The 10,599-nt window shown below is 35.4% G+C and overlaps 1 pseudogene; it reads left to right on the forward strand.

The window, feature by feature from the left end:
• Positions 1-2,473: 2,473 nt before the first annotated feature.
• LOC111386872 lies at positions 2,474-2,781 on the forward strand (annotated as a pseudogene).
• The last annotated feature ends 7,818 nt before the right edge of the window (positions 2,782-10,599 follow it).

The raw sequence follows: 10,599 nt of genomic DNA on the forward strand, positions 1-10,599 counted from the left end.
ATGGTATTACAAGTTTCATCAGGTGATCATCTCATTTGGTTTTGAGATGAATTTGGTCGATGATTGTATATACCACAAGTTCAATGGGAGCAAGTATATTTTTCTGGTTTTATATGTCGATGACATATTGCTTGCCAGCAAGGATATAGACTTATTACACGAAATCAAGAGATTTCTAGCAAAGAATTTTGAGATGAAAGATCTTGGTGATACCTCTTTTGTATTAGAAATTTAGATACACCGAGATCGTTCTGGGGGTATTCTTGGATTATCACAAAAGAGTTATATTGAAAAGGTACTTAAAAGATATGGCATGCAAGATTGTAAACCAAGTAACACCCCTGTGGCTAAAGGAGACAAGTTCAGCTTAAGTCAGTGCCCTAAAAATGACTTGGAAATTAAAGAAATACAGAAAATTCCTTATTCCTCAGCTCTAGGGAGTCTGATGTATGCTCAGGTTTGTACGCGTCCGGATATAACGTAAATTGTTGGGATGCTAGGGAGATATTTAAGTAACCCCCGAATGGATCATTAGAAAGCAGCCAAACGGGTCATGCGGTATTTATAGAGAACAAAAGACTACATGCTCATATACAGGAAATCGGATCAGTTGGAGATCATCGATTATTCTGATTCCGATTTCGCGGGATGCCAAGATAGTAGGAGATCCACTTCAGGCTATACTTACTTACTTGCTGGAGGTGCTATTTCATGGAAGAGTGCCAAGTAGACACTCATAGCTACTTCTACCATGGCAGTGGAGTTTATAGTGTGTTATGAGGCATCAAATCATGGAATATGGCTGCGTAATTTTGTCACTGGGCTGCGCATTGTGGACAATATAGAAAGACCACTTAAGATATTTTGTGACAATAAATCAACAGTGTTGTATTCTAATAACAACAGGAGCTCTACGAAGTCAAAAACATATAGAGATCAAGTTCCTGACTGTTGAAGAAAGAGTTCAGAGTGGACAGGTGTCAATAGAGCATATTGAGACAAACTCCATGGTTGCGGATCCGCTTACTAAGGGATTGATACCCAAGGTCTTTCATGAGCACACTGCTCATATGGGTGTAATGTCTCTTGAGGATATCTAGTTTTGCTGGGAGTTTGTATTTTTACTTTTCATATTGGACACATGCTCTGTTGTTTTGAATACGGTTTAAAGTTAAAGTTATTTTTAGTTATAAAGTTATTTGGTTGATTATCTTTGAACTTGTTTAAAATGATCTCACTAAGGTATTAAGGTGGACCAGTTGAAAATATGCATGTTACAGATCACATTACATGTAATTTTCATGCTACACATCCATGCTTGATCCATGTCATTCGATTATATTGATATACGTGACCATTGATGGGTTTAGCTACGTAAAAGTAGCGAAAGCCGCTTTGATCCTATGTTGATATGATTGATGGATGTGATTGTTTGGGAATACATTCGGTAATGATAGCAAAATTCTGAGTACTCATAAGGTTATGTTTAATGCACAATTATAAGGTGACACATATAACCCAAATGGGAGATTGTAAAGATTTTTAATCAATAGATGAGCTTGTATGTGTGAATAATTGTGTGTTAAATTATAGGCTATCGAATTCGGTTGAGCCCAATTAAAGTGATCTAATAAGGCTTTGATTTTGGGCTTTAATGTATCCAATTAAAGTGTGGGTTTACCATATCTGATTCAGATACGCTTCCGCTTTAATTCTTATATTTCTTAATGATTTAACATGAAAGATCCGGTAATTTAAAGCATTAAATTATCCAACAATCGATGGTCGGGTTAATTCAACCAAGAAATGCCAAGGATTGACATAAGTGTACCCACATTCTCTATCTAAAATATCAAAGTTGACATTTCTAGCCACACGCCTTCATGTAATCACAATATAGAGCATTACACTTATATCCATATGAAAATATGATGAAAATCAGGTCACTATATCATGCTATATGTGAATATTCTTTAAGTAGTGTATTGTCTATCTGAATAGCCTTAAAAGATTCGAGGCAGAACTAGAAATAATATTCAATGAACCGAAAGGGGTCATTTATTTGAGAATATATCAAAAACTCTAAAAGAATCTCCATCTATTTTAATATATTTTTTATGAGAAATTAAAGAAAAGTGCAAATAAGTAATCCCTCTATTAAGTACAAGTTCAAGAGACATACCATATCACAAACCAAGTCACATACATGCAAATCTTCATTAATGCGTTCAAGAAAATCCTATTTTTTTCTCCTCTTTTCCCATCAAATTATTGTTGGAAATTTAGTGTAGTGGATGAAATCGGATTATTCATACCGTTTATGCAATTTACACGTTGATTTCATGCATACCGTATATGCAATATACCGTATTTACGTAGGATCAACGAGTCCCACCGAAAATTGTGCCAAAAGTGAGTCATTTACTCATTTTTCCAACAATTATCACCCCTTTGAACAACTTCATTGCATTTGATGGATCGTATAGCGAAACTGGCTTCACAAAAAGTTGTGGTGATCTTTAGTAAAGTACATGTTGCATGTGCCATGCTATCAAGAGATTGTTTTATGAGCAAGGTGTGAGCCTTATGATCCATGAGCTCGACGAGGATTCAAGAGGTAAAGAAATGGAGTGGGCTCTAATGCGGTTATGATGCAGCACTGTTGTCCCGACTGTGTTTATTGGAGGAGAATTTGTGGGCTCTTCTAATACTATTATGACTCTGCATCTCAATGGTCCACTTAAGAGGTTGTTGAAAGATGCTGGAGCATTATGGCTCTAATTAAAAACGAAAGACATGTTTTGAACTAAATGAGGAAACCAAACACGAGTTTCCACACTTTTTGCCATTTTCCTAGGGGCGGTTACTTTGGTACATATGTTGTACTATATGAAGGTAGTCTGTATATAGATCCTGCCTTTTACGCTTATTTAGTTACATTGACAAGCAATTCAGCAGAGCTTTTCTGTTTCCCCTTTTTTCCATAGCTAGCAGTAAAAGATCTTTATGTTTGAATTACACTTTGATAGTGCAATCAACTAGTTTTATAGAACCAATTCTGAATTTCGTGTCCAAGAATGATGCAAAGGTATGAAAAATCAAACACCAGCCAAAGCATTAGTACATTACTTCTCCTAAAACAAATAAATCAGAAAATACCTGAGAAACACCAGCTGGGATTAACTTATGATGATGCCTGGCACTGACTTTCATAAATTGTGACTTGTGAGTATCTAATGCCCATGACTGAGTTAAACCATCTCATTTAAAAATCAATATGGCCCCTCATGAGCCGGCCAATTTTTTCATCAAAGGGTACAGGACTTTGATATCAGGACATTTGTGTGCACTAATATCTAGTTTAAATGCCTCATCTAAGAGCTAAACCTGTTAGAGAATGGAAAAGTTCATTCATTTAAGCTCTTGTTTGATACCCTTTAAAATTTTAACACATTTCTCTCTCTCTCTCTCTCTCTCTTTCCTTTTTTTTAACCACACATTCTCCCAAAATATTATTCCATAATACATTTTATCAAAATTTCTCATTATAATGTGTGTCAAACAAGGGCTAAATTTTGCCTTTATTTTCAACAATGTATTATTACTTTGACCATATGGATTAACCAAAATGTAATGGATACATGTCACTCCACTTAATAGCTTAAAGATGGTTAACAAACTTAAAATCACAATGATTTTTGTTGGGTTTTGATACCCAATAAATTTGGATGATGATTTAAAATAGTTGTCAAATTTTTTATCAACACCAAATGACAGCTCGACTCGAAAACAATTAATACACATTTGGAGGGCCTAAGTTTGAGTTGGATTGGTAGCTTGGTTAATGTATGGATTTGGTTATTGTTAGCCCATTAACTTGGCCTATTATGAGTAAGTGTTGGCCTAAAACTAAGCCTAATTCCTATATACACATAGCTGTGTGTTGTTTCTCATTGTGGGTGTGTATTGTTGCAAGAGAGAGAGGCTGCCGTGTGAGAAGTGAAAGAGGGGCCGGTTTTGGAGTGAATGCAAGAGAGACTCAACCATTATTTCTTCTTCTTCCTCCATTTGTAGCTTGCAAATACCACCAACGAGTGTCTCCTTTGTAGAGGTAAAACTGAGGCAACCAAAGGTGTTAAGGTTTGTTGGGTCGAGCCAGTTGATAGGCGTTTTGTTTGGTTGTTTTCGGAGCTCGAAATCAAGATTTCTCGAGAGATTTCCGCCTCTATCGTTGTTAGTCTTTGTGAGGTTCCAAAATATACAGACATCGACTTATAAATTTCCATTAATTGGGATGCATATAAAATGAAAATACAATGTATAAGACAAAAAGGACATTGGGGTCTAAGCAGCAACTATACTTGTAAACTTGTTACATACCCATATCTGACATGTATCCAAGTTTCGATAGTCTCTGATACCCTTCGATATGTACATGATACTTTTTTTAATTATTTTACATATTTTTAAGATTTTCAATTCATATTCGATGCGTATTTTTTATTACATTATATTTTGTATAATTTTCGATATGTATCGATATTTCATGGTTCAAATGCACCTTTACTACAAAACATTGTTTTGAAAATTCTTGTGCAACCTTCTTCTTTATCTAATGTTAAGAGAGATTAGAGTGCGTACTTTTTTTGTACACTCTACGGGATGGAATGAAATAGCTCTACAACGAGTTGAAGAATTGGTTTTCATTCATAACAATTCACATTTTTATTAAGAAAATTAGATTTCTATTCAATAGAAGAATCCAAAAGGTGGGAAATTGACAAAGATTCATTTGATACTCTTGAAAGTGTTGGATTACTTGAGGTTGCTAATTTATCATTAGATGAGCAGGAGTTGGAGAGTGTTATTTTCAATAAAATTAAGAAATTAATGTTGATGATGTTGAAGAAAATGAAATTCCGAAAATTAATGATTAAGATAAAGTGTTTTAGTATTTTTTTTTTAATCATGATTTTGCACTAATGCTTTTTTTATATATTGATAAAATTATGTTGAATTTTATAAAACATATCAATGTATCTTAATTTTTTCAAAAATTTCATCTCGACATATACATATCGTATCGTATTCTAATTACATATATGTATCCATGCTTCTTTGATTGGGGTAGCACAAATGGGGGAATGGATGTCAATGTTTTATACTATTTGATGGATTTATAGGAATGTTGTGGCAACTAGAATTATTTCATGAATCAATTGGACTGCTTGTGTACATTGAGTTTACAGATTATTCTTTTATTCTTAAACAACAAACTTGAAAAAGAAAAGATGAACTATCGTTTTTTCCTTTTTCGGATTTTAATTTCAAAGATATGATAGGTCAGATTTAGTTTTCCATTATCGGGTCGGGTGAATTCAATAATAGACGCCTGTTGGCATTCCAGCCTTCCTCAAAGGGGCGAGAGTTGAACTTAGCACATTTCATGTTAAAGCACCTCATCAAGAAGCTTATTTGAGAGAGGAAAATTTTATTAATTTTAAATTTTACATTTGCTTGCAAAATTGTATTTTCATTTACTACGTAAATTTAGTTGGAAACGTGATCTAAATGAAGACACGCAAGTCCAATCTACTAGCTTAAAGATGGTTAACAAATACTTGTGCAAATAAAATTACAATCATATCTTTTCAACTTTTGTTTCTGGTAAGCAATGACTTCATATTTTGGATAGCATGGTTTTTCGAGGCTGTGAACCAACTGAAAATCACAATAATTTCTCTTTCTATATGTGTCTATTACTCTTAGTGAGGTTCCAAAATATGCAAATATTGTCCTAAAATTCAGTTAATCTTAAAGATGAGCATATACAATTTACAAGAGAAAAAATGACGTTAGGATGGCAAAAGTGGGAGAAAGATTCAATGTTTTACACTCATTTGATGGATATAAAGGAATTTTATGGCAACTCATATTACCGTAGGAATAAATGGGATTGCTTATGTACAATGACTTTACAGATTACTCTTTTGTTATCATACTGGAGATTTAAAAAATAGAAAATCAGATTATCATCTCAGTTTCTAAATAAACTTAATCACCTTTTTGTGATTTGATTTAAAGAAGTTACCTTTCAACTCAAGTTCGGCCATATGTGAAATGAGTTCCCTTTTTTTGCAAATGGATAACCGAATTTTCTTCTCTAATTCTCTTTTCAGAGCTATACTATATTTACAGTATGGTAGATGTTCTTTAATCATGATTCTCCTTGTTGTCATTTACATAAACTTGGTAAAACCTCAATCTCAAAGACCTCAGTCGAACATTTTTTGTGATCATTAAGAACATTTGAATTTGATCAATTTTGAAGGAGTTGTCCCGGATGGACACACATTGGAGTGTATCTGCTGAAATTTTTCTTTTGTTCCAAGTTGAAAATACGTTACTTAACTCCTACATTAATGTCAAATATACAACTCTTTTAACTTACAAGAAAAAGGTACAACTTAAGGAGGGAGCAAGACCTGGTCTCTGATTGATGATTAGGTTCTCTCCAACCAAAAATTGTGTCTAGATAAACGCTTCACATCCAGCCTAGGCTTTTACGGTATTTTAACCGAAAAGAGAAAAACTGTCAGGAACTTAGGATAAGTAAATTTTTCTCCGGTGAGGTTGAAAACTGTTGGGATCCTTGGAGTTCAATCAAACAATAAACATCAATCAATAAAAGATTCCAAGGCAAAATCAAGGAATATAAAATGGAACAATAAACCCAATTTCGGCCGAAAGTAGACAGCAACTTCTCCTCCTCCTTATGGCTGATTTATAGGCTCAGGAACAGCTCCCATGTCATGCAAATCACCTTCCAAAGAGAGAGAGAGAAACCGGCAAAGAACCTTGCTAGAAACCGCCACCAACGGACCCTCAACCTTCTACCAAGCAGAAGGTGCAAAAATGGAGAGAGTGGTTGACTTGAGAAGAGAGAAAAGGAACTGTCTGCCAAAAACGTGGGGGGGGGGGGAGCCCCTTTTGTGGTAACTATCAAGTCAAAACATCTCCCCCAAGACAAGGCAACAAAAATATCTCAAATAGATTAAATCCCGGCCGTCGATCCCATCCAATGGTCCATAATAAAACTAGACAAGCACAATCCATGTGAATTACAGAAATAGCACTTAAGTCTAATGGAGTTAAGAGAACCATATTCTCACATTCTTCACCTTAGTTCTCATAACACTCTCTCTTGGTTGCAAATTTGTACATGGAAGAACTGTTCATCATCATCGTCCACTACCTGCAAGAAAAATTAACGAGTGTCAATATGTAATAAAGATAAGCACAATTTAAATTTATCTGCAGGTAGAATTTTTGTTCCCACATCAGAGGGATTCCTTTCAGTGTGAATTTTAACAAGATTAACTTCACCTTGAGACAGTTTCTCACGAATAAAATGATACTTCACCTCAATATGTTTAGTTCTTTCATGATAAACAGGATTTTTACAAAGCGATAAAACACTTTGACTATTAGTAAACATAACAGGTGTATCATGCATGAAGTTCAATTCCTTTAAAATTCCTTTTAACCAGGTACATTCCTTAACCGCCTCAGTTATGGCAACATACTTTGCCTCAATACTTGACAAAGTAACTAAAGGCTGCAGCTGTGACTTCTATGTTATACAATTGTCACCAAGTGTAAAAAAATAAGTTGTGGTAGACTTTCTGCTATCCTTGTCACCAGCAAAATCAAAATCTACATATCCCTTTAAAGTAAGTTTTTCAGATCTTTTTTATACACTAGACCCAGATTTAATGTACCAACAATGTACCTTAACAACCATTTCAAACCTGCCCAATGGGGCTTTCCAGGGTTGGACATAAATCTGCTCAAAAAACTTATAGCATAGGCTAAGTCAGGCCTGGTTGTTATCATAGAGAACATAACGGAACCTATAGCATTAGAGTAGTGTATGTTCCTCATTTCTCTAAATTCCTCCTCAGTTTTAGGAGAACGTGCACTAGAAAGATTCATGTGAGCTGCTAAGGAAACGTTCACAGATTTTGATCAATTCATACCAAATTTAGTTATGACTTTGTTTAGATAGGCTTCTTGGGAAATGACTAGTCTATTTTCAGCCCTATCTCTCTTTATAACCATCCCCAAAATCTTCTTAGCACTCCCCAAATCTTTCATATCGAATTCTGATTTTAAAAGGTTCTTCATCTTAGTGATTTCAGTCTTACTTGAACTTGCTAGAAGCATGTCATCTACATACAGGAACAAGTAGACCTCACAACCCTCCTTACTATCATTATAGTACAGGCATGCATCATATTTACTCCTTTTGAAACCTATCTTCAGTACATAGGTTTCGAACCTTATATACCACTGTCTAGGGCTTTGTTTAAGCCCATACAGAGATCTTTCTAATTTGCAAACACAGCTTATTTTACCTTTCATCTCAAAACCTTGAGGCTGACTCATGTAAATATCCTCTTCCAATTCCCTATGTAGGAAAGCAGTCTTGACATCTAGTTGTTCCAGTTCCCAGTTGAACTGAACAACCAATGCAAAAACCAGTCTGATTGTTTTGTACTTTATCATAGGAGAGAATATCTCATTGTAATCAACCCCCTCCTTTTGAGTGAACCCTTTCGCCACTAATCTAGCCTTATACCTAGGGGGATCACTAGGATTATTTTCTTCTTTCAATTTGTAAATCCACTTACATTGAACTATCATATGATCCTTAGGTTTGTTAACTAACTTCTAAGTTTCATTCTCCATTAAAGATTCCATTTCTTCCTGCATAGCTTTTAGCCAATTTTCAGAACATTTTCCATTAAAAGCTTCTTCATAAATAGCAGGTTCTATCTATTCAAGGGCTTCACTTGAAACCAAGGCAAAATTAGTCAAGTTTAGGGATTCATATCTAGGATTTGGCCTGATCTGCCTCCTCCCCCGATCCCTAGTAAGCTGATAATCTTGATTAGGTGGCTGATCATTAAAATGTTCAACTTCAACTGGTTCAATGTTATCTTGAAGTTCAGTCACCTCATCGGGTTCAGTTTCAATTTTAATTTCATTTTCATGATGTATAGGGTCATTTTCGTCATTCCCAGGTGTAGGTGAATTTAGTCTAGTCAGCTTCACCTCAGTCTGAATACTCTTCTCAGTTTCAGATTTGTTAGTTTCTTCGATTTTCTGTTTTAGACATGGCATCTCAGATTCATTAAAGACTACATTCCTACTGTTAATAATCTTAATGCCTTGGACCCCTAAAACCCATAACCTATAGCCCTTCACACTCTCGGGATATCCTAACATCACACACTTGACAGCCCTCGGCTCAAGTTTCCCTTCAGATTGGTGTGCATATGCAGCACATCCAAACACCCTCAAGTATTCTAGATTTGGAGGCTCTCCCGTCCACAACTCCTGTGGGGTCTTAAACCCTATACTGTTGGACGGAGACCTATTAATCAGATAAGCTGCAGTACTTGAAGCTTCAGCCCAAAAATCTTTCGCAAGGCCAGAGCTAATCAACATATACCTAACTTTGTTCATTATGGTCCTGTTCATTCTTTCAGCGACCCCATTTTGTTCAGGTGTGTATTTAACAGTTCTGTGTCTTGTTATACCTTTCTGCTTAAAGAAGTTGTCAAATTCGATATTACAGAATTCAAGCCTATTATCAGTTCTTAATGTTTTAAGTTTCTTGTCTAACTGATTCTCAACAGACTTTAACCAAACCCTGAATTTCCCAAAAGTTTCCGACTTAGCCTTCAAAGGATAAATCCAAACTTTTCTTGAGTAATCATCCACTAAGGACAAGAAGTACTTGCTTCCACCAAATGTGGAGTGCTTCTCTGGGCCCCATAGATCAGCATGGATATAGTCCAATGGTCTGCTGGTCCTATGAGAGCTAACTTCAAAGCTCACCTTATGGGACTTACCCAAGACACAAGTTTCACAGAATTCCATAGTTTCAATGTCATCTTTTCCAAGTAATTTCTGATTACTTAAAGATTTTAGCCCTTTAAACCCAATGTGACCTATTCTGTTATGCCAAAGTTCAATTGTCTTTACTCACAGTAAGAAGGCTAGAATCAACTGGTATTTCATTTCTACCCTCAAGATAGTACAGTCCATTCCTCTTAGGCCATTTTATAACTATGAGAGAACCCTTCATAATTTTCAAAATCTTGTTACCAGACTTGAAGGTATATCCCTCATCTTCAAAAGAAACTAAGGAAATGAGGTTCCTCTTATATCTAACATTTCTGAGTTATGTGACGGCCCCATCGTACATTATGATGGCTATGTCACCAACTCCAACCACATTTTGAGAATTATTGTCTCCCATGTAGACCTTCCTAGGTTCAGTCTCCCTATAGTTATAGAATCAAGACCTATCAGGGCACATATGGAAAGTGCACCCTTTGTCTAGAATCCAATTTTTGTCAAATTCTTCCTCGAACACATTCATGACATACAAACTATTAAATTCAGAAACAATAGCAGCATTATCAACATCAGAATTGTTCGGGTATTTTTGTTTCCTTTTCCAGTCGAAGCAGTCTTTCTTGAAATGTCCTAACTTTCCACAGTGATAACATTTCTTACCGCTTTTAT

The sequence above is a fragment of the Olea europaea genome, unplaced genomic scaffold (genome assembly GCF_002742605.1).
Source record: "Olea europaea var. sylvestris unplaced genomic scaffold, O_europaea_v1 scaffold3756, whole genome shotgun sequence".
Taxonomy (NCBI): Eukaryota; Viridiplantae; Streptophyta; class Magnoliopsida; order Lamiales; family Oleaceae; genus Olea; species Olea europaea.